The following is a 26,021-nucleotide window of genomic DNA, read 5'->3' as shown; positions in this document are numbered from 1 at the left end:
ACTGGGTTGGAGCCATTCCAGTGGTACATGGAGGAGGCTGAAGGCCTCCACTGAGAGCACGTTGAGGCTGGTGGCGCCGTCGATGAGGGTTCTAGTGACGACCACCTGGCAGATGGTGGGCGTGCAGAGCATTGGGGGCGCCCCCGAGCAGGCGTTGTTAACGGGGTGACCGTCTGAGTTGAAGGTCAAGTCGGCCTTGGGTGCCACCCAACCCGGAGGAGCTCCTTGCCGCGTGATGGCAGCGCTGATCTGGCGGACAAACGGCTTGACGTGGTGGTCCGAGGGTGGCGCATGCGAGCCACCCCGGAGAGCTGCGAGGACCGGTGTGCCGGCACCGCATAGTGGGTGAGGAAGAGGTTGCGCAGCTCCTCCTAGGAGGCCACAGAAGATGCGGGCAGGTTGAGCAGCCAAGCGCGCGGGACCCCGGTGAGGGCCAGGGGAAACCAGTTAGCCATGACCTTGTTGTCTCCTCCGGCCTTGAGGACGGCCTCCTCGTATGCCAGCAGGAAGCCAGCAGATCCGCCAGGCCGTCGTAGCACGGCGACATCTCTGGCCAAAACTTGTGCGGCGACTGCACCTGTCGCAAGGCGGGGGCCAAGGCTCGGAGCCCCCTGACCCCAGTGCTGGCGTTAGCCGCCGGAGTCGGCGACGCGTTGTCCGCCATGACGGCGAAGCACGATGTTGGTGGAGAGCGAGCTGACAACAGGGAGAGCTCCGGCGCACCCCTATCTGGCGCGCCAAATGTCGGATTTTGGGTTCCGGCAAAACCCTTAAGGTTCGAACTCTGGGGTGTGCACGGAGATCTTCTCCCTACCAATCCACGCCCACAACCTCGCCGTGATTCTAAGCTAACAAGATGAACAACACAAGGGACGCGAGATTTATTCTGGTTCAGGCCACCATTGTGGTGTAATACCCTACTCCAGTGTGTGGTGTGTGGATTGCCTCTTGGGCTGATGTTGAACAGGACACGGGGAAGAATAGCCTCGCGAGGAGAGGTGTCCTTGTGCTGGTGTGGTGTGAATGAACTGAATCTCGATCCACCGACCCCTTGCTACGGTGGCGGCAGGCCCTATTTATAGAGGCCTTTGTCCTCTTCCCAAATATTGAGCAGGAAGGGATTCCACAACGGCGAGATTTGAAGGGGGACAACCAGTACAAGCTATCTTGACTAAATGTGGTCTTCGACTGCCAAAGGCACTGGCGATGACGCCGTCTTGGGCTCCATGCTAACCTCCGTCCTGCCGTCCTACTGGTCTTGGTCTTGCTGCGCTGATATGGAAACCTTTGCTTGATGCCTCGGTACTCCGCGCTTGCGCTTGCCCCCTTTGCACCAAAGAGGAAACAAGGACCCTGCGCAGTCTGGCGCCCGCCTGGCCTTGATCGTCATGGCTTGCGTCATGAGTACCTCGCGAGGTACCCTTCCCTTGATCTCTCCGCCTCCTCGCAAGCCTGTCTGGTGAGGCGCCCCTGAGGAGGCCTTGCGTCGCCCCCCTGGGAGGCTTGTCCCCTCGCGATGGTCTTGAACTTGGGTTGATGAAGACGGGCTGCACTGGGCCGCTGCTGAGCCACGCCGCAGGCCGTAGGCAGGCAAGGCTAGATACCCCCATATCCAGGACGCCGACAGTATCCCCTGGGTATTTTATACCGGTTCAGTTGCTAAGATTACTAACTCGAAACAGGAGTTGTAGAGACTAGTTAAGGGCGAGGTGACGATGTGTGTTGGAAGTGATTCCATGGTTGATACGATCACCATTGCACACTCCCTCTACCTTCGGGATTAAAGTTGAATCTAAATAAACGTTATTTGGTGTTTGCATTGAGCATGAATATGATTAGATCATGTTTATTGCAATACGGTTATTCATTTAAGTCAGAGAATAATTGTTGTTCTGTTTACATGAATAAAACCTTCTATGGTCATACACCCGGTGTGAATGGTTTATCGAATCTCGATCATAGTGATACACATATTCATAATATTGATGCCAAAAGATGCAAAGTTGATAATGATAGTGCAACATTTTTATGCCACTACCGTTTAGGTCATATTGGTGTAAAGTGCATGAAAAACAACATGCAGATGGACTTTTGGAATGACTTGATTATGAATCATTTGATACTCCATGCGGGTGAGATCATGGACATGACGAGGAGCTCTAGAATGGTCCGGAGGTAAAGATTGATATATAGGACGATGCTATTTGGTCTCCGGAATGGTTTCGGAATGCACCGGAAAGTTATCGGGATACCGGAAGGGGTTCCGGAGGCACCGGGAGAGTATTGGGCCTTAGTGGGCCAAGTGGAAGGGAACACACCAACCTACATGGGATGGTGCGCCCCCATTAGGGCGGCCACACCTAATACATGGTAAAGGGGAGGCGCCACCCCCTCTTAGCATATCCTGAAGAAAGGTGGAAGGAAAGAAGGGGGCGCCTCCCCCCTTTCCTTCCCCCTTGTGCCATTATTTGGCGGGGGGTTCACAAAAGGGAGGAGCCCTAGGGCTGACACCACACCTGTTGAGGCGCCCTAGGGGCTACCTCATCCCCTCCCAAACCTATATATATGTGGGGAGGGGTGCCACACAATACACAGCTTATTCCATGCCGTGTGTCAGCACCCCTCCGCCTCTAGTTTACTCCTCCGCTCTAGATCATCGCAGTGCTTAGGCGAAGCCCTGCGGGATTACTTCACCACCACCGTCACCACGCCGTTATGCTGACGGAACTCATCTACTACCTCGCCCCGCTTGCTGGATCAAGATGGCGAGGACGACACCAAGTTGAACGTGTGCAGAACACAGAGGTGCCGTGCATTCGGTACTTGATCGGACCGTGTTGTGAAACCCTTCCGCTTAAGGTCTACGAGGGTATGTAGACACACTCTCCACCTTGTTGCTATGCATCTCCATGGATAGATCATTGCGTGTGCATAGAATTTCTTTTGTTTTCCATGCAACGTCTCCCAACACTCCGTTCTTGTTGACTTAATACACTAGATGCATACTAGATAGCGGTCGATGTGTGGAGTAATAGTACTAGATACAGGCAGGATTTGATCTACTTGTCACGGTCGTGATGCCTATATTCATGATCATTGCCTTAGATATCATCATAACTTTGCACTTTTCTATCAATTACTCAACAGTAATTTGTTTACCCGCCATATGCGTTCTTCCAAGAGAGAAGCCTCTAGTGAAAACTATGGCCCCCGGGTCTATATTTTACCATATTATTTTTAGATCTACAAAACCAAAAACCCAAAAATACCTTGCCGCAATTCATTTACCTTTACTTTATTTTGCACTTTTATTTATTGTTTATACCTATATCTGTCAGATCTCATCCTTGCAAGTAACCGTGAAGGGATTGACAACCCCTTTATCATGTTGGGTGCAAGTATTTGTTTGTTTGTGTAGGTGCTATCATTGGATACTTGTGTGTTCCTCCTACTAGATCGATACCTTGGTTCTTAACTATGGGAAATACTTATCTCTACCTTGCTGCATCACCCTTTGTTCTTCAAGGGAAAAACCAACACAAGCTCAAGAAGTAGCAAATTACACAATAAAACCAGATGTTATCGACACAAATAACATTGGGTTTTGAAAAGTGTCAGATCCAGAGATAAAGGTTCTACCACTAGCAAAGCAGGAGAAACATTGGGTAGCCATATGAGTTAAGAAAGCACACAACTAGATTATTGACTGTAGTGCTAGTGGGAGACTGTTAGAAATATCCCCTAGAGGCAATAATATTTGTATATTATATTTCCATATTCATAATTAAAGAGTTTATATTCTATGATATAACTTCCATGATCCTAGAATATGCGATTCAGTGGAAAACTCGTCTGCATGTGTGGAATGATAAACGGTAAAATAAAAGGTTCATAGTCTCGCCTCTAAGACTAGCTCAAGTGTTGTTTGTGATCATGTTTTCGGACCTTAGGATATCGTTAAGTGTAACGTTAATCCTAAAACAATGTTGAGATTATGACATTGGAAGAACAATCATATTGAACCGACCCAAACTTATTTGTTATGAGTTGAGTTAATATCATCTACATTCAATTGTAATAACACGGAGTGTTAACGTGTGAAATTGCTACTTAGACCATGAGTATCGTGGTCACTTCTTACTATACGGTGGGCTTTGGGGTTTCTCAAATGTCACCTGTAACACAGTGATCATAACGACAACTTACAAGTTCATCGGAAAGTTTGACAAGTGGTCGAATAGCTCGAGAGTGGGGTTTGCTCCTTCAAAGATGGAGAGATATTCTTAGGGCCCTCTTGGTGTGACGGCATCAATCATCGTCTGGCCAGACGCACGTGGCTCCGTCGCGGGGATGCCGGAACACAATGATGACAAAGAAGAACAAAACCGATAACAAGGATTTTGGTATAGCGAGCATAGTGATGACTCGGGAGGATACCGATGCATCTTGAGTTTTTGGAAGTATCGCAAAGCAAAGGGAACATCACATTATAACTAAAGGTTCACTCCAATATCATTCATGCGCTCGTAAGGACCGATAGGGACGTCCACGGTCCCGCTGCCGGTCATTGAACGAACGGTTTCGTTCATGTCAATGAGTTACCAAACCTACAGGGTCACAAACTTAAGGCAATCATGATCTGCTAAGTGTTAAAATACCTATATATATATATATATATAGAGAGAGAGAGAGAGAGAGAGAGAGGTATTTAGGACCTTTCATATTTAATTTAAATATCAACGAGCCTAAGAAGGCCAAGAGGTGGAAGGCAACTTGGGCCACAAGGGCCCAATTAGGAAGGCGCCCCCCCTTTCCTTGTGTATGTGGGGGCCGAATTGGACTTACTCCTCCCCCTTTGTCCGGCACCCCAAGGGGGACTTTCCCCCCTTGGTGGCTGCCCTCTCCTTCAACCTATATATACTAGAGGTTTTTGCTCTATTGTTTCATACAAATTTTGGAGCCTCCTCTAGTTCTCTTAGTTCATGTTCTATTTGGTACTAGTTGACTAATTAGAGATTGGATAATCCTCTTGTACTCATAATTAGAAGTCTGGTGTGGTTCTAATCTCCTCCCTCTAATTCTCCAGTGACGATTAGCTCTGGAAGGTGAAGCATTGCCGGATCATGAAGGTTGCACGCTTGCAACCAAGTAAAGAGGTTATGCTTTTGTTCTTTGGTTTGAGGGACTGTTCGTGGGCGGTACGAGGGATTGTTCATCGATGGTTTGAGGACTCCAAGTACAATCTACACCAAAACATTCTTCTTCTGCTGCAACTCGATGACAGTAACAATCGTGATTCCAACCGGTTATGCATCTTCATATTGATCTTGGGTGATCATAGGTGCGATTTTTTCTCTATTACGTTTCCCATCACTAATTTGGTCAGCAAAGGCAGCGCCGCGTGCAAAAAAATTCTTATGTCTTGCTGCCCGAGCATGATGCATGACTTCAGATAACCTGGCCATCAAGGGCATTCCACACAACCCAAACTGCTCCTCTGCTCGACGGCGCCGAAAATGGCTGCCCACCTGCTGACAGACTGCCCCTTCTCGGTAGGGGTTTGGAACTGCATCAACAACAAGTTGGGACACCCATTCTCCATGCTACAGATGGAGACACTGACGACCACCAGTGGTCAATCCCTCAAAGCATCATGGACATTCCAGCTCCATGCACTGCCCACTCCGGTGCACAGGAAGACGTGGATGACGACCATTTGCCTTGTTGCATGGATGTTGTGGAAGGAGCGCAATGCCCGCATCTTCCACAACGTCCAGTGCACGCCCATGCAAGTAGTCAGTTGCATCATGGATGAGGCAACATGTTGGTCAGCAGCTGGGATTCACCTACTAGACAAGATATTCGAGCCACTATGATCTCTATTACATGTTCAGTCTTGTACTGTAGGACGTTGCCACAACAGAAACCCAAGCACATTGTAATCTCACTTTAACTGTCAGTCCCCTTACTTTGTACTTTTCCTCCTCTCTGATCGATAAATGAAATGAGGCCCTAGGGCCATATTTTCATCAAAAATAAATAAATTGTATGTATTTTTAATTTTGATTCACGTGTTATTCATCCAAAATTTATATTTCACACAATCAAATATCATTGAAATATACTGCAACCGACTCCCGCAGCAACGCGCAGGGTATTATCTAGTTTTGTTAATATCTTAGTCCAAAGAAAGATAAGACGTTGTATAATATGAAAAGGCACAACATGAAAACAACGAAAAAATATAGATACATTTAGGACGTATCAATATGCAACTACCATTTTTTAGCATTTCTTACTTGATTTTAGAGATAAGTGTGAAAACGTAAGTTCTCTACAAATGCAACTATGTAAAAAGCCCTATATTATTACGAGTTACAACTCAAAAAAATAAAACAAGGTAGTAAGCTACACAAGGTTGAACTAGAAAACATATAATGAAAACAAGAAACAGCCCGTACCGTTCAAAAAAAGAGCCGGGGAAGGAGATTTATTTTGAGTGAAGGTAAGGAAGGATATAACTACAAGTGACAAAACTGAGAATGTAATCTGAAGTTCGCTCACTTCGGAGAGTGCTAATCTTTGTTGGAGAGCTGGAGGTCAATAAATATATCCACAACAACGAATGTCTCACCTAAGTCTCTAGGTGTCTTGGCCAACAATTGTCCAAGCACTCTTCACTAGGGGTATACTTTGGGACAAGCTCCAAACCCTTACAAACAATATTGGAGGCACAAGTGCACAAATTGGAAGCTCCGGAGTAACACTACCGTCTAGAGTACCCTACAAACTCAAGAGTAACAAACAAGCACAAGGGGTCTAGTGGGGAATTGAGAAGCTCAATTTTTGGCTTAGAGAAGTAGTAGAGGGAGAGAGAGGTCGGGTCATCACATCCTTTGTAGGGAAGAATGTAGGATTAGATAGGGCTGCCTGAAATCCGCCCATTGTTGCCATTTATTGAGTTGTCTAGAATATTCAAATGTCCCTGGATGCTTTGGTTGCCATTCGAGCAAGCACATGCCCGTTGTGTCTTCAATTGGAGGGTATTCCGACTTCACTCGGAGTCTCTGGGTGCTCGGGTGCACCATCACGCGCCATCCATACAAAAATAGAACCTATGTGTCTTTCCCTGGAGGCTCCGAGGCAGTTCCTAGCTAGCATAATGAGTAGCGATGAGGCATAATTTGGGTCTCTCTCTCACTTGGTGATATGGATGTTTTGGCTATATTCTAGAGTGTTGTTTCCCACACCTTTTTTCTAGCATATTGCATCTTTATAGTACGTCATAATATGGCCCAAAACACAAAACTGCGAGTAGAAAATTGACTTGTCATCTTCTTTTATCCTTTATGTTTGGTTTTTCTCGGACCAACACACCTGTTTGATGGTCCAACAGTCATATTACAGCTAGGCAGCCTCATGTACTAGCTTCATTGCGTCTCACAACTTGCGTGGGTCCTACACTCTTAGTTATCGAAGAAGGCTACAAACGATTCCCTACTTGTGGGTATCCTCTAAGCAAGTGGACGGTTAATTAACTGGCCCACATGAACATGTCTTAGCGCCACTCGTTTTCATAATTCTACTAGTGCCTTGGTTGCTGCTTGTTGTTGGCTCCGAGCACCCTGGAGCTAGCTCTCTTTGCTTTCCAACCTTTTTTTGTAAAGGTTGATGAATCCAACATAAACTAGTAGTGTGCATATATGCACAGTAAGTAAATGTGTTAGACAGATATATATACCTGGCCATGGGATACCCGGCCCGGCCCAACCAAGGCCAGCCCGGTCTTGCCCACAGGTCGGACCTGGGCCTGAGTTTTGAGCCCGAAGGACACATCGGGCCTGGTTTGGGCTTTTTTCCGTCGTGGGTTCTACACCTTTTTCTGTCGCCGTTGTCGGGGAGCAATAGCATTGGGGTGAATATTCTCGTGTGTGCTTGTTTGCTTTATCACAAATTTGTTTTTATTTCCTGTTCTAAGTTGTTCTCTATCTTTAGTTATGGGTATGGAACACGAAACACAAAAAAATTAGTTGTACTTGCTACTCATGGAGATGGGGAACCTCCTAAAACCCTCGATGGTTGTTATGTGAAAGATATTATGCACTACTTTGATAATCCTGAGAAAACCCCATTCAACTTGATAATGGGAGTAACGTTGGATCTGTTGAGATAGCAACTTGTATTATTAAGAGGCCAAAGCCAACATATATACACATACATGAGAATGCCAAAAGGCTACAAGAGGATGCCAAGAGACGAGAATGCAAAAGGCCAAAAGACATCACTTAATATAACTCTAACACCCCCCCTCAAACTCATGGTGGATCCACAACACTGAGATTGGAGAGGTGAAATCCATGTTGCACTCTAGTCTGAGCCTTCGTGAAGAAGTACACTAGCTATAACTCGGAAGGCACATACTGAAGAGCAACAACATGATCCTGCACAGCAGCACGCACATAAGAAGCATCAACACCAATGTGTTTGGTAAGGTCATGCTTCACGGGGTCCCGCGCAATACTGATAGCACCTGTGCTGTCTGACAGGAGGGTGGTAGGTGTAGTAACAAAAACACCAAAATCCTCCAATAACCATCGTAACCAAGTCACCTCAGCCGTCAAAAGAGCCATAGCTCGCAACTCGGCCTCTACACTCGAACGAGAAACTGTAGTCTATTTCTTCATCTTCCAGGAAATGAGGGAACCACCAAGAAAGACACAGTAGGCAGAAAGTGAACGGCAATCCATAGGATCACTAGCCCACGTAGCATCCGAATAGGCCTGGAGCTGTAGCGAGCTGGAACGGGGGGGGGGGAGACGATGAGAGATCGTGCCACGAAGATATCATAGAACATGAAGTAGGTGACTATAGTGAACTGAATTGGGAGCAGAAACAAACTAACTCAGAATATGGACAGGATAGGAGATATCCGGACGAGTGACAGAAGATACACAAGACTCCCAACAAGATGACGATAACGTGTCGGATCAGACAAGGGCTCACCATCAGAAGCACGAAGGTGAACATTGAGGTCCATAGGAGTCTCAGCAGTGCGCTCATCACTAAGAGCCGCACGAGTAAGAAGACCCTGGATATACTTTTCTTGGGAAATAAAAAAGCCAGCAGAGGTGGAGGAAACCTCAATCCCAAGAAAGTAACAAAGAGGACCAAGATTAGACATAAGGAACTACTCATTAAGACGGGCCTTGAAAAAGGCAATGTACTCAGAATCGTCGCCAGTGATGATCATGTCATCAACATATAGAAGAAGAAGAGTGCGACCACGAGCAGAAAGGTGGACAAACAACGATGGATCGTGATCACTGGGTGAAAAAATAGCAGCAGTGACCACAAAGGCAAAATGGTCAAACCAAGCGCAGGGGCTTGCTTAAGGCCATAGAGAGAGCAACGAAGATGAGAAACCATGCCATCAGGAACTGAATACCCAGGTGGTGGGTGCATATAAACCTCCTCGTGCAACTCACTGTTAAGAAAGGCATTTTTAACATCAAGTTGTGACAAGACCAGTGGCAAACAGAGGCCACGGCGAGAAGTGTGCGGACAGTGGTCATATGGGCCACGGGAGCAAATGTCTCATCATAATCATGACCATGCTCCTGCTGAAAGCCGCGAGCCACAAGGCGAGCTTTATAACGCTCGAGAGAACCATCAGAGCGAGTCTTAATCTTATAAACCCACTTATAAGTGATTGGACGAACACCGGGAGGAAGAGAAACCAGATCCCATGTGCCATTGCGCTCAAGTGCGGTAATCTCCTCTGCCATCACAAACTGCCATTCAGGATGAACAATAGCATCACGATAAGAGGTAGGCTCAAGTACTACGAAAGGCCATATCGGCTAGGAGAATAGCGGTTAGGAGGAGGGCAAGGTCGAGCCCGAAGACCATAAGTCGGCTGGGACGAGGAAGACGGTGCACCAGAAGTAGATGGCACGTCAGTAGATTCATCCATAACACGTCGACGACGGGTATAATGAAAAGGAAAAGTGGGATGAGAAGGAACCACCAGAGGTGATGGAGATGGAGAAGACAACGGTGATGAAGGTGGGGTGTCATGCAATAAGGAAGGAGAAGAAATGATAGGAGAAGATGGTGTCGGATCTGCAATGGTGGGACGAGAAGGAGGAGTAGGAATATGAGGCACCGAGGGAGGTGTAGCAGGAAACGTGAGAAAAGAGATATGCTCTACTGGAAAGGTCGAAGAGGATGGTCGTGGGTAGAATTGACGAGACTCATCAAAAGTCACATCCCTAGAAATGCGCATCCGTCGACCAACAGGATCCCAACACCGATAACCCTTATGTTCATCATTGTAGCCCAGAAAAACACACTCGACAGACTGAGCGCTTAGTTTGGTGCGTTCTCAGGGGGCAAGGAGAACATAACAAACACAACCAAACATCCGAAGAGCAGAATAATCAGGAGAATGATCAGAAAGACGGTCTAGAGGAATACCTCCCTGTAGAGCAGATGAGGGTTGAATGTTTATGAGATATGTGGCAGTGGAGACGGCTTCAGCCCGGAAATGAGGCAGAAGAGAGGCAGCAATCATCATCGCAAGAGATATCTCAAGAAGGTGACGATGCTTGCGCTCAGCCACACCATTCTGAGCATGAGCACCAGGACAAGAGAACTGAGCAAGAGTACCCTGCTCAGCAAGAAAACCACGTAACTTTTTGGAGATATACTCGCCAGCAGAATCAACACGAAACACATGAATAGGTGTAGAGAATTGAGTGTGGACCATGGCGGCAAAACGCTTATAAATAGATAGAACCTCGCTGTGAGAAGACATGAAGTAAATCCAAGTGTAGTGAGAGAAATCATCTATAAAAATAATATAGTAGCGATGGCCCGCTTTGGAAGAGAAGGGAGCCGGACCCCACACATCTGAATGTACTAAATCAAAAGGGTGCTGAGATACTGACTCGCTAGTAGGATAAGGTAACTGAACTTGTTTACCAAGCCTACAACCCTGACACTATAAGGAAACATCTCCTGAGACAGGCCCCAGAAGACCACGATGAACTAAAGCCGATAGTTGAGAACCACAAAGGTGACCAAGTCGATGATGCTGGAAGGAGCTTGTAGCTGAAGTGATGAAGGCAGATGGACTGGAGAGTGTGGTGGCAGCGGAAGGAACATGAAGCTAGTCCAACTCCCAAAGCCCCTGAGAATCATGGCGGGGCGGCCCAGCCCCAACCAGAGCCTTCGTGTGGCGATCCTCGATAGTGCAAGAATCAACATCAAGAATGACACGACAACCAGAATCAGTAAGCTGACCCGCAGAAAATAGGTTCATAGTAAGGCGAGGCACATGAGAAACATCTGGAATATAAAAGGAAGAAGTGGCAAGAGTGCCTCGACTCACAATAGGAAGAGGACAACCATCAGCAGTAAGAAAATTAATAGGAAAATCGAGAGATCTACGAGAGGACAAGATAGAAGAATCGGAGAACATACGAAATGAAGCTCCAGAATCCAGAACCCATGGGGATGTACCTGACTGTGTAGACAATGGTTGCTCATTACTAGAAGCACCAGTCACAGAGCCTACAGTACCTGTCGAAGAACCTGAAGCAGCAAGTAGACGCTTGAGCTTCACAATATCTTGATCAGTCAACGAGACAGTAGACGACGTCAAGGAAGAAGCACGAGTCCCAGAAGAAGAATTGCGCTCCCTATTACGCATATCACATTTCTTCTTGAAGTAGTCAGACTCAGGGTGACCATCCCTGTTGCAGTAGTCACAATGAGTACGAGAACGAGAGCGGCCTTCACGAGAGCGCATCTCACTACCCGAAGGAGTGGGCAGTAGTGGCGGAGCACTGGAGCAAGAAGACACTTGTGGAGTAACAGCTTGAGTAGCGAGCACAGAGGGAACCTGAAGCAAACCAACACCACAGAGGTGAGTCTCCTCAGCATGTAGCTCAGAAAGCACCTCAGAAATAGGAACACGGCCACGAGCAAACAATTGAGCACGTCGAGGCTCAAACTCCCCACGAAGCCGTGACAAGAACTCATAGATGCACTGAAACTCCAAGTCTGACCTCACAGTCTGGCAACACTCGCAAGTGCCACAAACAGTAGTGTGAAGGGAGTCAAGCTCGCGCCAGATAGCAGAACTCTGAGTGTAGAACTCATCAATAGTGGAGTCTCCCTGCTGAAGAGCACGCTCCTGACGGACCACAGACAAGTAGAGAGCATCACCAGAGGATTGATAGCATTGACGAAGATGAGTCCACATCTCAAAGACAGTACCGAGGCCTATAAACTCAGAAGCAAACTGAGGCCAAACACTGGAATTGAGAACAGTCGCAGCACGAGCATCATCATCACACCACTGAGTGTAAGCAGCCAGATCGTCATGATAAACAGAAAGAGAATTTGAATAATCCAATACCTCCTAGTCATAAGCGGCATCCGCATCATCAGCAGCAACCCTGGCTGCAGCCCTATCAACATCAGAAGCATCTGTGTCAAGAACTGGTGGCGTCGACGGTGGGGTAGGAGCCACAGGAGGCACTGGCCGCGGAGGACATGGGACCTCACTGGAAAGAACACCCCAGAGACGAATGCCACGCATGTGAATGCGCATAAAGGCAACGAACTCAGCATAGTTAGCCCCATCGAATATCACCGGGCAGCGCGGGGTGGCAACATAGCCAGATGACGCCAAAGACATGGTGCTCCTTTTCCTTTTTTTGAGGGATAACTGGCAGCAGATCAATCACACGAGGGCAAACCGAATGAGGCAGCAAACCACGACAGCCCACAGCAGCCCAAGGCAATCAGATCAGATCAAATCCATGGGCAGTTTCATGCACGCACGCGAGCTCCCGCAGGCAGCCACAGAGGCTAGCAGCGATGCGGAGTCGGCGGGGCCATACGAGCGGCCTGCGGCGGCCCACGGCGACGGGCGGACGCGGCCGGAGTAGCGTCGGGTGGACGCGACCGGAGTAGCGTCGGGCGGCGACCTAAAGAGCAGCGCCCGATGAGCCGCGGGCGGCGGCCGGAAGAACAGCGCCTGATGGGCGGCGAGCGGCGGCCGGAAGAGCAGCGCCTGATGGGCGGCGGGCGGCGGCCGGCGACCGGAGGAGGAGCCGGGGCAGAGGGCTGACGTGATCCAGCGGTAGTTGACAGAGACAGCCAGCGGCGGAGATCAGGTTGGTGGTGGCTGATGACTCAAATCGGGAAGAGGATCAGATTGATCCGGACCAGCAGCAACAGAAGCTTCGGCCTGGATTGAGTGGTGCGGCAGTAGAGGAAGGAGGCAGCAGCGATGTGGAACAGCACATCCAGGGATGTGGATCGGAAGGGCAAGTTGCGGTACCCAGAAAAAAGTCCCTAACCTAGGCTCATGATACCATGTTGAGATAGAAACTTGTATTATTAAGAGGCCAAAGCCAACATATATACACATACATGAGAATGCCAAAAGGCTAAAAGAGGATGCCAAGAGACTAGAATGAAAAAGGCCAAAAGACATCACTTAATATAACTCTAACAGGATCAACGTGAATACTTTAGGGATTAATGCTTGACACAAAAAGGGAAACTTTTATGGGATCAAATTTATATGCTACATTGGTATGCTCGGGATTTATGCTTGAGATATGATTATACTTGTTCCTCTAGGATGAATGCTCGACATCTTCCCTTTTCATGCAAATTTAATGATAATGAAACCTTGGCTTCTTATGCCAATGGTATATATGATTACTATGATGTGGAACGAATAGAAGAATTTGTTTCTTTTAAGCATGCTTATGAAATTGAATCTTTGTTTTTAAAGTATGAAGCTATTGGTGATGATGTTTATAGACCTGAAAATTTTGCTATCCTTAAATATTGCTATGATAATTACAAATACAATTCCGATATTGATGCATTTATTGAGAGAGTCTCCGTTGTCCAATAAGAGACTAATATTTTGCAGGAGTTTTTGGAAGAAGGAATTGATGAAACTAGGAGCTCATTGGATGAAAAAGGTGATGAGGAGAGTGAAGAACAAAAGGAGGAAGAGCGGATTAGCTACTTGTGCCCACCTTCTAATGAGAGTAACTCTTCAACTCATACATTGTTTAATGTCCCTTCGTTCTTACTGAAGGATGAGTGCTATGATAATTGCTATCATCCCATTGATTCGTTTGAAATATTCCTTTTTGATGAACTTGATGCTTGAGGCCATGATGCCAATATGGATTATGCTTATGGAGATGAACTTGCTATAGTTCCTTATGTCAAGAATGAAATTATTTCTATTGCACCCACACATGATAGTCCTATTATCTTTTTGAATTCTCCCAACCACACATCAGAGAAGTTTGTTCTTACTGAGTATTATATTGATGGGTTGCCTTTTACCATTACATATGATGATTTTGATGAATATAATATGCATGTGCTTGCTGCTTTTAGTTGCAATTATTATGAGAGAGGAACTACATCTCCGCCTCTCTATGTTTCCAAGACAATTTTTTTTGCAAGAAACTAGTTATGCTATGTATTGGCCATTACTTGATGTGCATGAATTGTTCTTGTATGACATGTCGATGCATAGGAAGAGAGTTAGACTTTGCTGTTATATGACACACATCACTCTATGCTCACTACTAAATGCCAAATAATTGTTAATTAAAATTGTCTTTGATATACCTTGGGATCCAGGTGGATCCATTACTTGAGCACTTTATGCCTAGCTTAATGGCTTTAAAGAAAGCGCTGCCAAGGAGACAACCCGGAAGTTTTAGAGAGTCATTTATTTCTGTTGAGTGCTTTTATAAAGTTTAAAAACAAAAAAATATAGAGGGGAACTTAAAACTTTTCACAAAAGAGAAGCGATTGAAAGGTGATGCATTGCGGAAGTGAGGGTCGACCTTGAACACTTGTGTTCATGCTCATGGAAACAATGTAGAATTTTTCATGAAGATTCTCACAAAAATAATTATCCCGTTGTACAATTCCATTGTATTATAAAAATAATGTGCCAAGATTTTCCTTTAGGATGAGTAGATTGCTTGTTGGTATGTGCAGTGCAAAAACAGAAACTTTGGCTGTAGCGCGCGATTTTACATTTTTTTACTAGAACGTCAAATGGTTCTGAAACTTTTTGCACAGTGTTTCTATACAAATTCTTTATTTTGCCATAATTTTTTCAGAATTTGTGGAGTACCAGAAGTATGGTAGATGTTCAGATTACTACAGACTGTCCTGTTTAAGACAGATTCTGTTTTTGATGCATTGTTTTGCTCGTTTTGATGAAACTATCGATTCTACCGGTGGTATAAGCCATGGAAAAGTTATATTACAGTAGCTACAATGCAAAAACAAAATATGAATTGGTTTGCAACAGTACTTAGAGTTGTGATTTGCTTTATTATACTAACGGATCTTACCGAGTTTTCTGTTGAGTCTTGTGTGGATGAAGTGATCAAAGACCGAGGGGTCTCGATATGAGGAGAAGGAGAATAGGCAAGAGCTCAAGCTTGGGGATGCCCAAGTCACCCCAAGCAAATATTCAAGGAGACTCAAGCGTCTAAGCTTGGGGATGCCCCAGAAGGCATCCCATCTTTCTTGAACAAGTATTAGTCTGTTTTCGTCTTTGTTTCATTCATGTGATATGTGCAAGTCTTGAAGCGTCTTTTGCATTTAGTTTTAATTTTTCTTTTATTCACCATACTGGTATGAGATAGTCGATGGTTGATTTATAGAATGCTCATTGCACTTCACTTATATCTTTTGAGTATGGCTTTATAGAATGCTTCATGTGCTTCACTTATATCATTTGAAGTTTGGATTGCCCGTTTCTCTTCACATAGAAAATCGATGTTCGTAGAATGCTCTTTTGCTTCACTTATATTTGTTAGAACATGATATTTTGTAGAAAAATTAAACACTCATGATTCACTTATATATATTTAGAGAGACAAATGAAATTGGTCCTTTGCATGGTTAGTCATAAAAATACTACATAAAACTTATGGATCACTGAATATGATATGCTTGATTCCTTGCAATAGTTTTGTGATATAGAGATGAAATATGTGGGACGTACTAGTAAATGGTTGTGGTTAGTAAGAATATTGGTGTTAAAGTTTGTGATTCTTGAAGCATGCATGTATAGTCTCTCGTTATGCCGGGAAGTTGGAACACAATTTATCCTTGATTGTCTATATTTGTGTGAAGATCGGGGGTGCGCGATGGTTAACTCCTACCAACCTACCCCCTAGGAGCATGCGTAGTATTACTTTGCTTCAAGGGCTAATAAACTTTTGCAATAAGTATATGAGTTCTTTATGACTAATGTGAGTCCATGGATTATACACACTCTTACCTTTCCGCAATTTGCTAGCCTCTACAATACCGTGCATTGCCCTTTCTCACCTCGAGATGTGGTGCAAACTTCACCAGTGCATCCAAAACCCATGATATGATACTCTCTATCACACATAAGCCTTATTATATCTTCTTCAAAACAGCCACCATACCTACCTATTATGGATTTTCCATGGCCATTCTGAGATATATTGCCATGCAACTTCCACCGCTTCCATTTGATGACTTGAGCATTCATTGTCATATTGCTTTGCATGATCGTATAGCTGACATAGTAGTTGTGGCTCAGCCACCATCATTTTTTATACATGTTATGCTAGATCATTACACATCCTCGTACACTGCCAGAGGCATTCATATAGAGTCACATTTTATTATAGGTATCAAGTTGTAATTTTTATTTCTTTTGAGTCATAAGTAAATAGAAGTGTGATGATCATCATTATTCATTTTTAGAGAAGTGCCCCAGTGAGAAAAGGATGATGGAGACTATGATTCCCCCACAAGTCGGGACGAGACTCTAGACAATGAGAGAAAAAAATAAAAAGAAAAAAAAGGAAAAGAAAAAATGAAAAAGAAAAAAATAATAAACAAAGAGAAAAGGGGCATTGTTAGTATCCTTTACCACACTTGTGCTTCAGAGTAGCACCATGTTTTTCATATGGAGAGTCTCCTATGTTGTCACTTTCATATACTAGTGGGAAACTTTCATTATAAGATTAGATGCACACCCACTTAGTTTTCATATTGAGCTTTCATACACTTATAGATCTTAGTGCATCCGTTGCATGGCAATCCCTACTCCTCACGTTGATATCAATTGATGGCCATCTCCATAGCCCGTTGGTTAGCCACGTCGATGTGAGGCTTTCTTACTTTTTTGTCTTATCTATATTTACCCCTATCATCATATTCTATTCCACCCGTAGTGCTATATCCATGGCTTGCGCTCGTGTATTGCGTGAGGGTTGAAAAAGTTGAAGTGTGTTAAAAAGTATGAACCAATTGCTTGGCTAACACCGGGGTAGTACATGATTTATACTTTGTGTTAAGAAGACAGAGCATGACATGACTATATGATTTTGTAGGGATAACGTTCTTTAGCGTTGATATTTTGGAAGACATGATTGTTTGTTGGGATGCCTGAGTATTGATGTATTTATGTCAAACTATAGACTATTGTCTTGAATCACTTATGTCTTAATATTCATGCCATGACTAGATATATATGACCAACTTTATTCTAGGTAGCATTCCACATCAAAAATTATCTTTTTTACCATTTACCTACTCGAGGACGAGCAGGAATTAAGCTTGGGGATGCTGATACGTCTCCGTTGTATCTATAATTTTTGATTGTTTCATGCCAATATTATTCAACTTTTACATACTTTAGGCAACTTTTTATATGATTTATGTAGTGACCAGACCTCAAACAGTCTGATCTCTGTGCATCAGTGTCATCCCTGGATCGGTAATGCTGACACGCATAGTACTTGAAGGATTTATAACAGAGTAGCAATCACACACTTATTACATCGAATGTACAAAAGAGAACTTGATACAATAAATATGGCTTAAGGCCATCTAATGACGATAACAGCGGAAGGCTTGGAAGATAAAGCAAGTCCATCAAATCCAACGACATCACTAAGTGAAAGATCACGACCTAAGGCACCTTACTCGTCGTCTGAAAAGTCTGCAACATGAACGTTGCAGCCCGAAACGGGTCAGCACATGGAATATGCTGGCAATGTAACACATAAAGAGTAATCAACAGATAATAACTATCACTACATGCATATATGGCTGGTGGAAAGCTCTATGGTTACATTTTTTGCATAAAACCATTTTTTCCCTACAACAAAGGAATACATTTTATTTTAACTATCATGGTGGTTGTTAAACATTGAGAAGGTAATCCCCCTCTCAATCCCAATTAATTATCATCATTAAACCCAATCAAATTATATCAAGAGTGATGAGATCCACATGATAATCCAAGAACTAGATACTCAAAACGTCCATACCTGGGGACACAGCTAACCATGATTAGTTTGTACACTCTGCAGAGGTTTGCGCACTTTTCCCCTCAAGACCCGATCTCCTCCATTGGATTTCTCACACTACATGGTGTTTGAGAAACGGATGACTGAGACACAGTCTTTCAGAAGCATTAGCACCTTACGATGGGTAGACACTTACACCTACTTTCCCCTACATCTGCTAGTCTACCACTCTAAGAGTTCACACGACTTAATCAGCTATGCTAGAGCCCATAATAGCTTGTGTCTGCACATGGAAGTTTCTAGCATGAATAATCTTATGATCCCTTTAAGCCTGGGTGGCGGTCCATAGGAGAATCACACGGTACCCCGGGATTTCCAAAAATACAGACAACACTGGGTTCCTCAGGTGCCTCAGTCCGCCCAGATGTGTATTTAAGTTGCCACCTTAAGTTGAACCATTAATTAACAACTCACATCTGTCATGGATACACTCAAAACCCAAACCATGTCTACAAGCATAGCATAGCAATGTAAGCAACATAGAAGTAACTCCCAAAGGTTTGATAATAAACAGGACAATAGGTACTACCTCATCTACTTCCGAAAACCCACATATTAAACATATCCTAACCATGCAATTGTTTGAGGGTTGATCTAATGCAATAAAACTGGGTAGTAAAGAGGTATGATCAAAGTGTTACTTACCTTGCTGATGATCCGTGAAACCTAGAGACTCGTAGTAGCACGCTTCGCACTCCGGGTACTCTATGGCAAACAAACAAGCATACAATAAGTAATCAATCTAAAGCATGGGTAAAACTCAAATAAGAGATCTAACCAGAAAGTTCAACTTAAGAACTCCGGTTTGCAAAAAGAATCAAACCAAACGAAGCAACGGAACTCAAACAGCGAAAGAAACAAGCTTCGTTTACTAATCTGGATTTAAGTCAAATTTTACAGTAGCAAAAACTTGGTTAAGTTGGTTAAACAGATAGAGGGTTTCGAGACGAAACTCTAGGAGCTTGAATTTCCTGATTCCGATAAACGAGCGACAAGATAAACTAAAATGAAAAGCAGGGCAGAAATCGCGATCGAAAATAATCGCGGATAAACCCTGGAAAAAGAAAAACTGACGAATGGGCTAACGAACGGATGTTCGCTGTCTGCGGCTAAAGGGTGAACAGCGTTTGCTAAAACGAATGGACGAGCGGATGCTCGATAAATAAATAAACTAGAAAAACCGACCGATCTAAACAAACAAAACAAAACTAGGTTTTTAAAAAAACGAATCGGTTTTTCTTAAAAAACGGCAAACGGCGGGACGGCGGCGGCGGCTACCTCCGGCGGTCATCCGGCGGGAGGCGGGGCTCAGGTGAGGCGTCAGTGGGGTGGGGCGACGGCGGCGCGGCAGCGGCAAGGCGCAGGCGGCGGCGGCGGCTCTCAGCGGGGGCGTCGGTGGCCGTGGTGGCGGGTGGTGGTTGTGGCGGGGTAAATATAGGAGGGGGGCGGCGGCTTGGGGAAGGGGGCGAGGAGGAGGAGTCCTCCCCGGACTCAGCAACGACGGCGTGCGCCGGCTGGACTCCGGCTCGGAGCCGGTCGGGCGGAGGTGGGGCGAGGTCGGCCCGGCTCGGCTGGGCCGCTGGCCCAGTCGGGCGTGCACACACTTTTTTTAAATAACGTTCCGCCGAAAATAAATCCTAGAAAAATAAATAAAAATCTAAAAATGCCAAAACAAATTTTTACCGTCTAAATGAAATATTTAGAACAAGATGAACATTTTCTTGGCCCTAAAATGCAATTTTGAAAATGTGCGATTTTTCTAATTCAAATAAAATTGCAATAAACTCCAAATAAAATATTAAATTGATTTTAATATTTTTCCTCTAATATTTCATTTATTTTGGAGAAGTCATTTTATCTCTTCTCTTATATTTTTATTTGTTTGAAATATTTGGAAAGAAAAATAATCAAAACCAATTGATCCTCTTTTTAGAATTTGAGAAAACGCAAATATGAAAATATCAAAATCCCCAACTCTCTCCGTGGGTCCTTGAGTTGCGTAGAATTTCTAGGATCAAGCCAAAATGCAATAAAATATGATATGCAATAATGATCTATGTATAACATTCCAAATTGAAAATTTGGGATGTTATAAACCTACCCCCTTAAGATGAATCTCGCCCTCAAGATTCGGGTTGGCTAGAAAATTGGTGAAGGTGGTCCTTCCGTAGGTCTTCCTCTCATTCCCAGGTGGCTTCATCCTCGGTATGCTAGCTCCACTGAACTTTGCAGAACTTGATAACCTTGCTGCGTGTAACTCGGCTGGCAAACTTAAGAATCTTGACTGGTTTCTCCTCGTAGGTCAAATCGCTATCCAACTGAATCGCTTCCAGTGGCACTGTATCTCTAAGTGGAATATCAGCCATCTCTGCGTGGCACTTCTTCAACTGAGAAACGAGGAACACATCATGAAGTCCTGATAATCCTTCAGGCAGCTCCAACTTGTAAGCAACTTCTCCTATACGTTCCAAAACTTTGTATGGTCCCACAAAACGTGGCGCTAACTTTCCTTTAACTCCAAAACACTTAACTCCATGAAGTGGGGACACTCGAAGGTATACTCTGTCTCCGACTTCGTAAACTGTCTCCTTGTGTTTAGAATCAACATAACTCTTTTGCCTGGATTGGGCTACCTTGAGTCTATCACGAATCAGCTTAACCTTCTCTTCAGACTCTTTGATCAAATCTGGTCCAAACAACTGACAGTCTCCAACTTCATCCCACAACAATGGCGTCCTGCACCTCCTTCCGTACAAAGCTTTGAAAGGGGCCATCTTCAAACTGGATTGATAACTGTTGTTGTAAGAGAACTCTGCATAAGGCAAATTGTCGTCCCAACTAGATCCATAATCTAGCGCACAAGCTCTCAACATGTCCTCCAGAATTTGATTGACTCTCTTGGTCTGTCCATATGTCTGTGGATGAAAGGTTGTACTGAACTCTAGCCTGGTACCCAAAGTTTCATGCAGCTGATTCCAAAACTTTGAGGTAAACTGGGTTCCTCTATATGATACAATGGTCCTCAGAACTCCATGCAGACATACGATCCTGGTCATGTATATCTTTGCCAACTTAGCACTGGTATAAGTGGTCTTCACGGGGATGAAATGGGCTACCTTTGTCAAACGATCGACTGCAACCCATATCGAGTCATAGCCTGAATGACTCCTGGGCAATCTCGTGATAAAATCCATGCCTAACTTATCCCACTTCCATTCAGGTATCGGCAATGGCTGTAACAAACCTGCTGGCTTCTGATGTTTTTCCTTTACTTTCTGACATACATCACAAACTGCTACATACTCTGCAATATCTTTCTTCATTCCGGTCCACCAGAAATTGTCCTTCAAATCCAGGTACATCTTGGTATTTCCTGGGTGAATCGAATACGACGAATCATGGGCTTCCTGCAAAATTAACTTCTTGATTTCCGGATCATTAGGCACATAAACGCGGTCTTGAAACCATAAGGTATCGTGCTCATCCTCACGAAATCCCTTAGCTTTTCCTTTGCTCATCTTTTCCTTTATCTCTGCAATCTCCTTGTCAGTCTTCTGGGCTTCTCTAATCTTATCTATCAAAGTAGACTGAATCTCCAATGTGGCTACATAGCCTCTCAGAACTATCTCCAAACATAGCTCGCAAAGATCCTCTGCTAACTCCTTGGGTAACTCTCCGGTCATGAGTGTGTTTACATGGATCTTGCGGCTCAATGCATCAGCTACTACATTAGCCTTTCTAGGATGATAGTGCAATCTCATGTCATAATCCTTGATGAGCTCCAACCATCTCCTTTGCCTGAGATTCAACTCCTTCTGCGTGAAGATATACTTCAAACTCTTGTGATCTGTGTATACCTCACAATGTTCATGAAATAAGCAGGGGCGTTAGTCAGACCAAATGACATAACGCTATACTCTTATAGCCCGTACCTGGTGGTAAAAGCTGTCTTAGGTATATCCTGCTCTCGAATCTTCAACTGGTGGTATCCTGATCGCAGATAGATCTTGGAAAATACTTTATCTCCTTGCAACTAGTCAAACAAATCATTGATCATCGACAGTGGGTACTTGTTCTTGATCGTTACTTCATTCAATCCACAATAATCAACAACCACCCTCAACGATCCATCCTTCTTCTCCACTAGAAGCACTGGTGATCCCCAAGGTGACGAACTTGGGCGAATATAGCCTTTATCCAGTAACTCCTTAATCTGCTTCTTAATTTCCTCCAAATCCTTTGCGGGCATCCTGTACAGTCTCTTAGATATTGGCCCTATGCATGGCAAAAGCTCAATCAAAAACTCAATGTCTCCATCTGGTGGCATGCCTGGCAATTCTTCCTCCTGTACAACTCCTGATAAGGAATTCACTTGAGTCCTCTTCGGCACATGTCGGGATACATACTTGATCCTCCTTCCTTCTGGGGGTGGTGAGCAAAATCGACTTACTGGCGCAATTGATGTTTCCTCCTTACATTGATAGCCAATCCATACCCAGAATCACATGCAAACCTTGCGACTCCAAAATTATCAGATCCGAGGGGAAAACATGCCTACCTATGGTTAATGGCATCTGAAAACATCCTTGGGTTGCCATATACTCTGCTCCTAGCGAGCTTACTAACATAGGTGTTCTAAGAACTTTAGTGGGAAGTTTATACTTATCCACAAATCCCCTTGATATGTATGAATGTGATGCACCACTATCAAAAAGAACGATTGTAGTAAATGATTTAACCAAAAACTTACCTATTACTACATCTGGCTGGACTTCAACCTCCTCCATGTTAACGTGGTTCACCTGTCTCCTGTTGAAAGGGTTCGACTTCTTCCCAGAGCTTCCATTGCCATTCCCATTCTTAGCTTCAAGACATTCATTGGCATAATGTCCAGTCTTCTGGCACTTGTAGCAAGTAATGTGGCTCAGATCCTTCTTAACTGGTGTTGCTAGGTTGGAACGGTTCTGCCTGTTGCTTCCTCCATTCCCATTTCCATTCCAGGGGCCACTATGGTTGTGCAAACTTCCTCCATTGTGGTCGTGACCTCCATGGTTATGCTGAAATGGTCCTCCCGAGTTCGGGGTAAAACGAGGCTTCTGCTGAGCTCCAGAATTGTACTTCCCTTGTCCATACTTCCTCTTGCGGATGTCAATCTTCTGCTGCTTCCCTTCAATCATGAGAGCTCTATCTACCAACTCCTGGTAGTTGTTGAAGGTTGCCACCATCAACTGCATGCTTAGCTCATCATTCAGTCCTTCCAGAAACTTCTCCTGCTTAGCTGCATTCGTAGCAACGTCATATGGGGCATAACATGCAAGCTTACTAAAATCATCCACATACTGGCCAACTGTGAGTCCTCCTTGGTGCAAGCTGCGAAACTCATTCTTCATGGCCATAGCTCTTGCTGAAACATGGGCAGTATGGAAAGCCTGCTGAAACTGGTCCCATGTGACAGTGTCGATGGGGTAAGTGGCTGTGAAATTCTTCCACCATGATGTTGTGGGTCCATCAAGATGATGTGCGGCAAATTGCACTCTTTCCGCATCTGTGCATCCTGCAGTGGTCAACTAACTTCCAATCTTGCAGAGCCAATCATCTGCAACTATCGGCTCGGTGCTGCTAGAGAACACCGGCGGATTAAGCCTCAAAAAACAGGCTAAGTGATCAACAGGTAGTGGTGGTGGTGAGTTGTTGTTGTTGTTGTTGTTCCCCTGATTCTGATTCTAGACTAGTATCTGCATCAATGCATTTTGCTGCTGGATCAACTGAGTGAGCTCTGGTGGGAAAGTAAATCCATTGTCGCGTCTCGGAGGCATCTGAGGGGTTTAGAAAAGATGAGGAAATAGAATAGAATGAGGTCTAGAGGGAAAACACTACCCATATGCTCATGAGTCAAACACAAACAATTTCACTTCAACCAATTCAAACAAGGGCATACAATGGTCTAACTATCATTACAAAAGTGCTCAGACTATACTATATACATGGGGGAATACTACTACTGATATGGTGGTCGACTAGAAAGTTTGATCGGTGGAAGAGTCCATGATATCTGCTCTAGCTTCATCAACAAAGTCATCATCGCTATCGTCAGGGTCTGAGTCGGTGTCGTCGATGATGATGTAGTTCTCCGGAAAGGTGGAATCATCGTCTTCTCCTCCTGGTGTGGGGTCTCAATTGAACACTCCGATCTTCTTTATCAGGTCGTCATTCTTCTCCAGTAGTGTTACAATTTCCTCCTCATACCATCGCGCGTAGTCTTGAGTTCTTCTTCCAGCTCCATGATCCTGGTCATTGCATTCTTCAGATCTATCATGCATGTGCACATCTGGTTATGCTCGCGACGAATATACTGGTTTAACTCCTGGATGAAAAATGTAATAGATCTATCCTTCCTGGTGCTGATCATCTCCCATTGCTCATCTCGGCGCCCACAAATCTGGTAGATAGTATCCTTGAGATCCTTGTGGTAAACTTCTCCAATGCGTCCCATGGTGATGTGGGCTGCCATGCTCTTTCCTAAACTTCAGGTTGGTGCATCAAAGGAAAACTCTATGGGCTCAGTGACGGGCATGAACGTCCTTCCTGGAACTTGAACTTGAATCATCCAACACTCCTCTTCTGCTAAAGTGGAGATGTAGGTCCCGGTGAAGCTTGGTACTCCGATGTTCAGGTATCTAGTAACTTCCATCAAGTGGCGTCCGAAAGGTGTACCTTCATCCGGTTGCGTGAACTTGTTCCTTGCATCCGCCATCCTAAAGAGTAGAAAAAAGGAGAGGAATCAGAAATGAGAAGAGAGTAGTGATCCAGGGCTTTAGCTTAGTGGTCGTGTCCTAAGTCAGCGTGTGCTCTGCTACCATCTTGTAGCGACCAGACCTCAAACAGTCTAGTCTCTGTGTATCAGTGTCATCCCTAGATCGGTAATGCTGACACGCACAGTACTTGAAGGATTTATAACAGAGTAGCAATCACACAATAAATATGGCTTAAGGCCATCTAATGACGATAACAGCGGAAGGCTTGGAAGATAAAGCGAGTCCATCAAATCCAACGGCATCACTGAGTGAAAGATCACGACCTAAGGCACCTTACTCGTCGTCTGGAAAGTCTGCAACATGAACGTTGCAGCCCGAAACGGGTCAGCACATGGAATATGCTGGCAATGTATCACATAAAGAGTAATGAACAGATAATAACTATCACTACATGCATATATGGCTGGTGGAAAGCTCTATGGTTACATTTTTTGCATAAAGCCAATTTTTCCCTACAACAAAGGAATAAATTTTATTTTAACTATCATGGTGGTTGTTAAACATTGAGAAGGTAATCCCCCTCTCTATCCCAATTAATCATCATCATTAAACCCAATCAAATTATATCAAGAGTGATGAGATCCACATGATAATCCAAGAACTAGATACTCAAAACGTCCATAACCGGGGACACGACTAACCATGATTAGTTTGTACACTCTGCAGAGGTTCGCGCACTTTTCCCCACAAGACCGGATCTCCTCCGTTGGATTTCTTGCACTACATGGTGTTTGAGAAATGCATGACCGAGACACAGTCTTTCAGATGCGTTAGCACC

Source organism: Triticum dicoccoides, chromosome 4B (assembly GCF_002162155.2).
Source record: "Triticum dicoccoides isolate Atlit2015 ecotype Zavitan chromosome 4B, WEW_v2.0, whole genome shotgun sequence".
NCBI lineage: Eukaryota > Viridiplantae > Streptophyta > Magnoliopsida > Poales > Poaceae > Triticum > Triticum dicoccoides.
The sequence above is the reverse complement of the archived record's forward strand: the minus strand, read 5'-3'. Positions refer to the sequence as shown.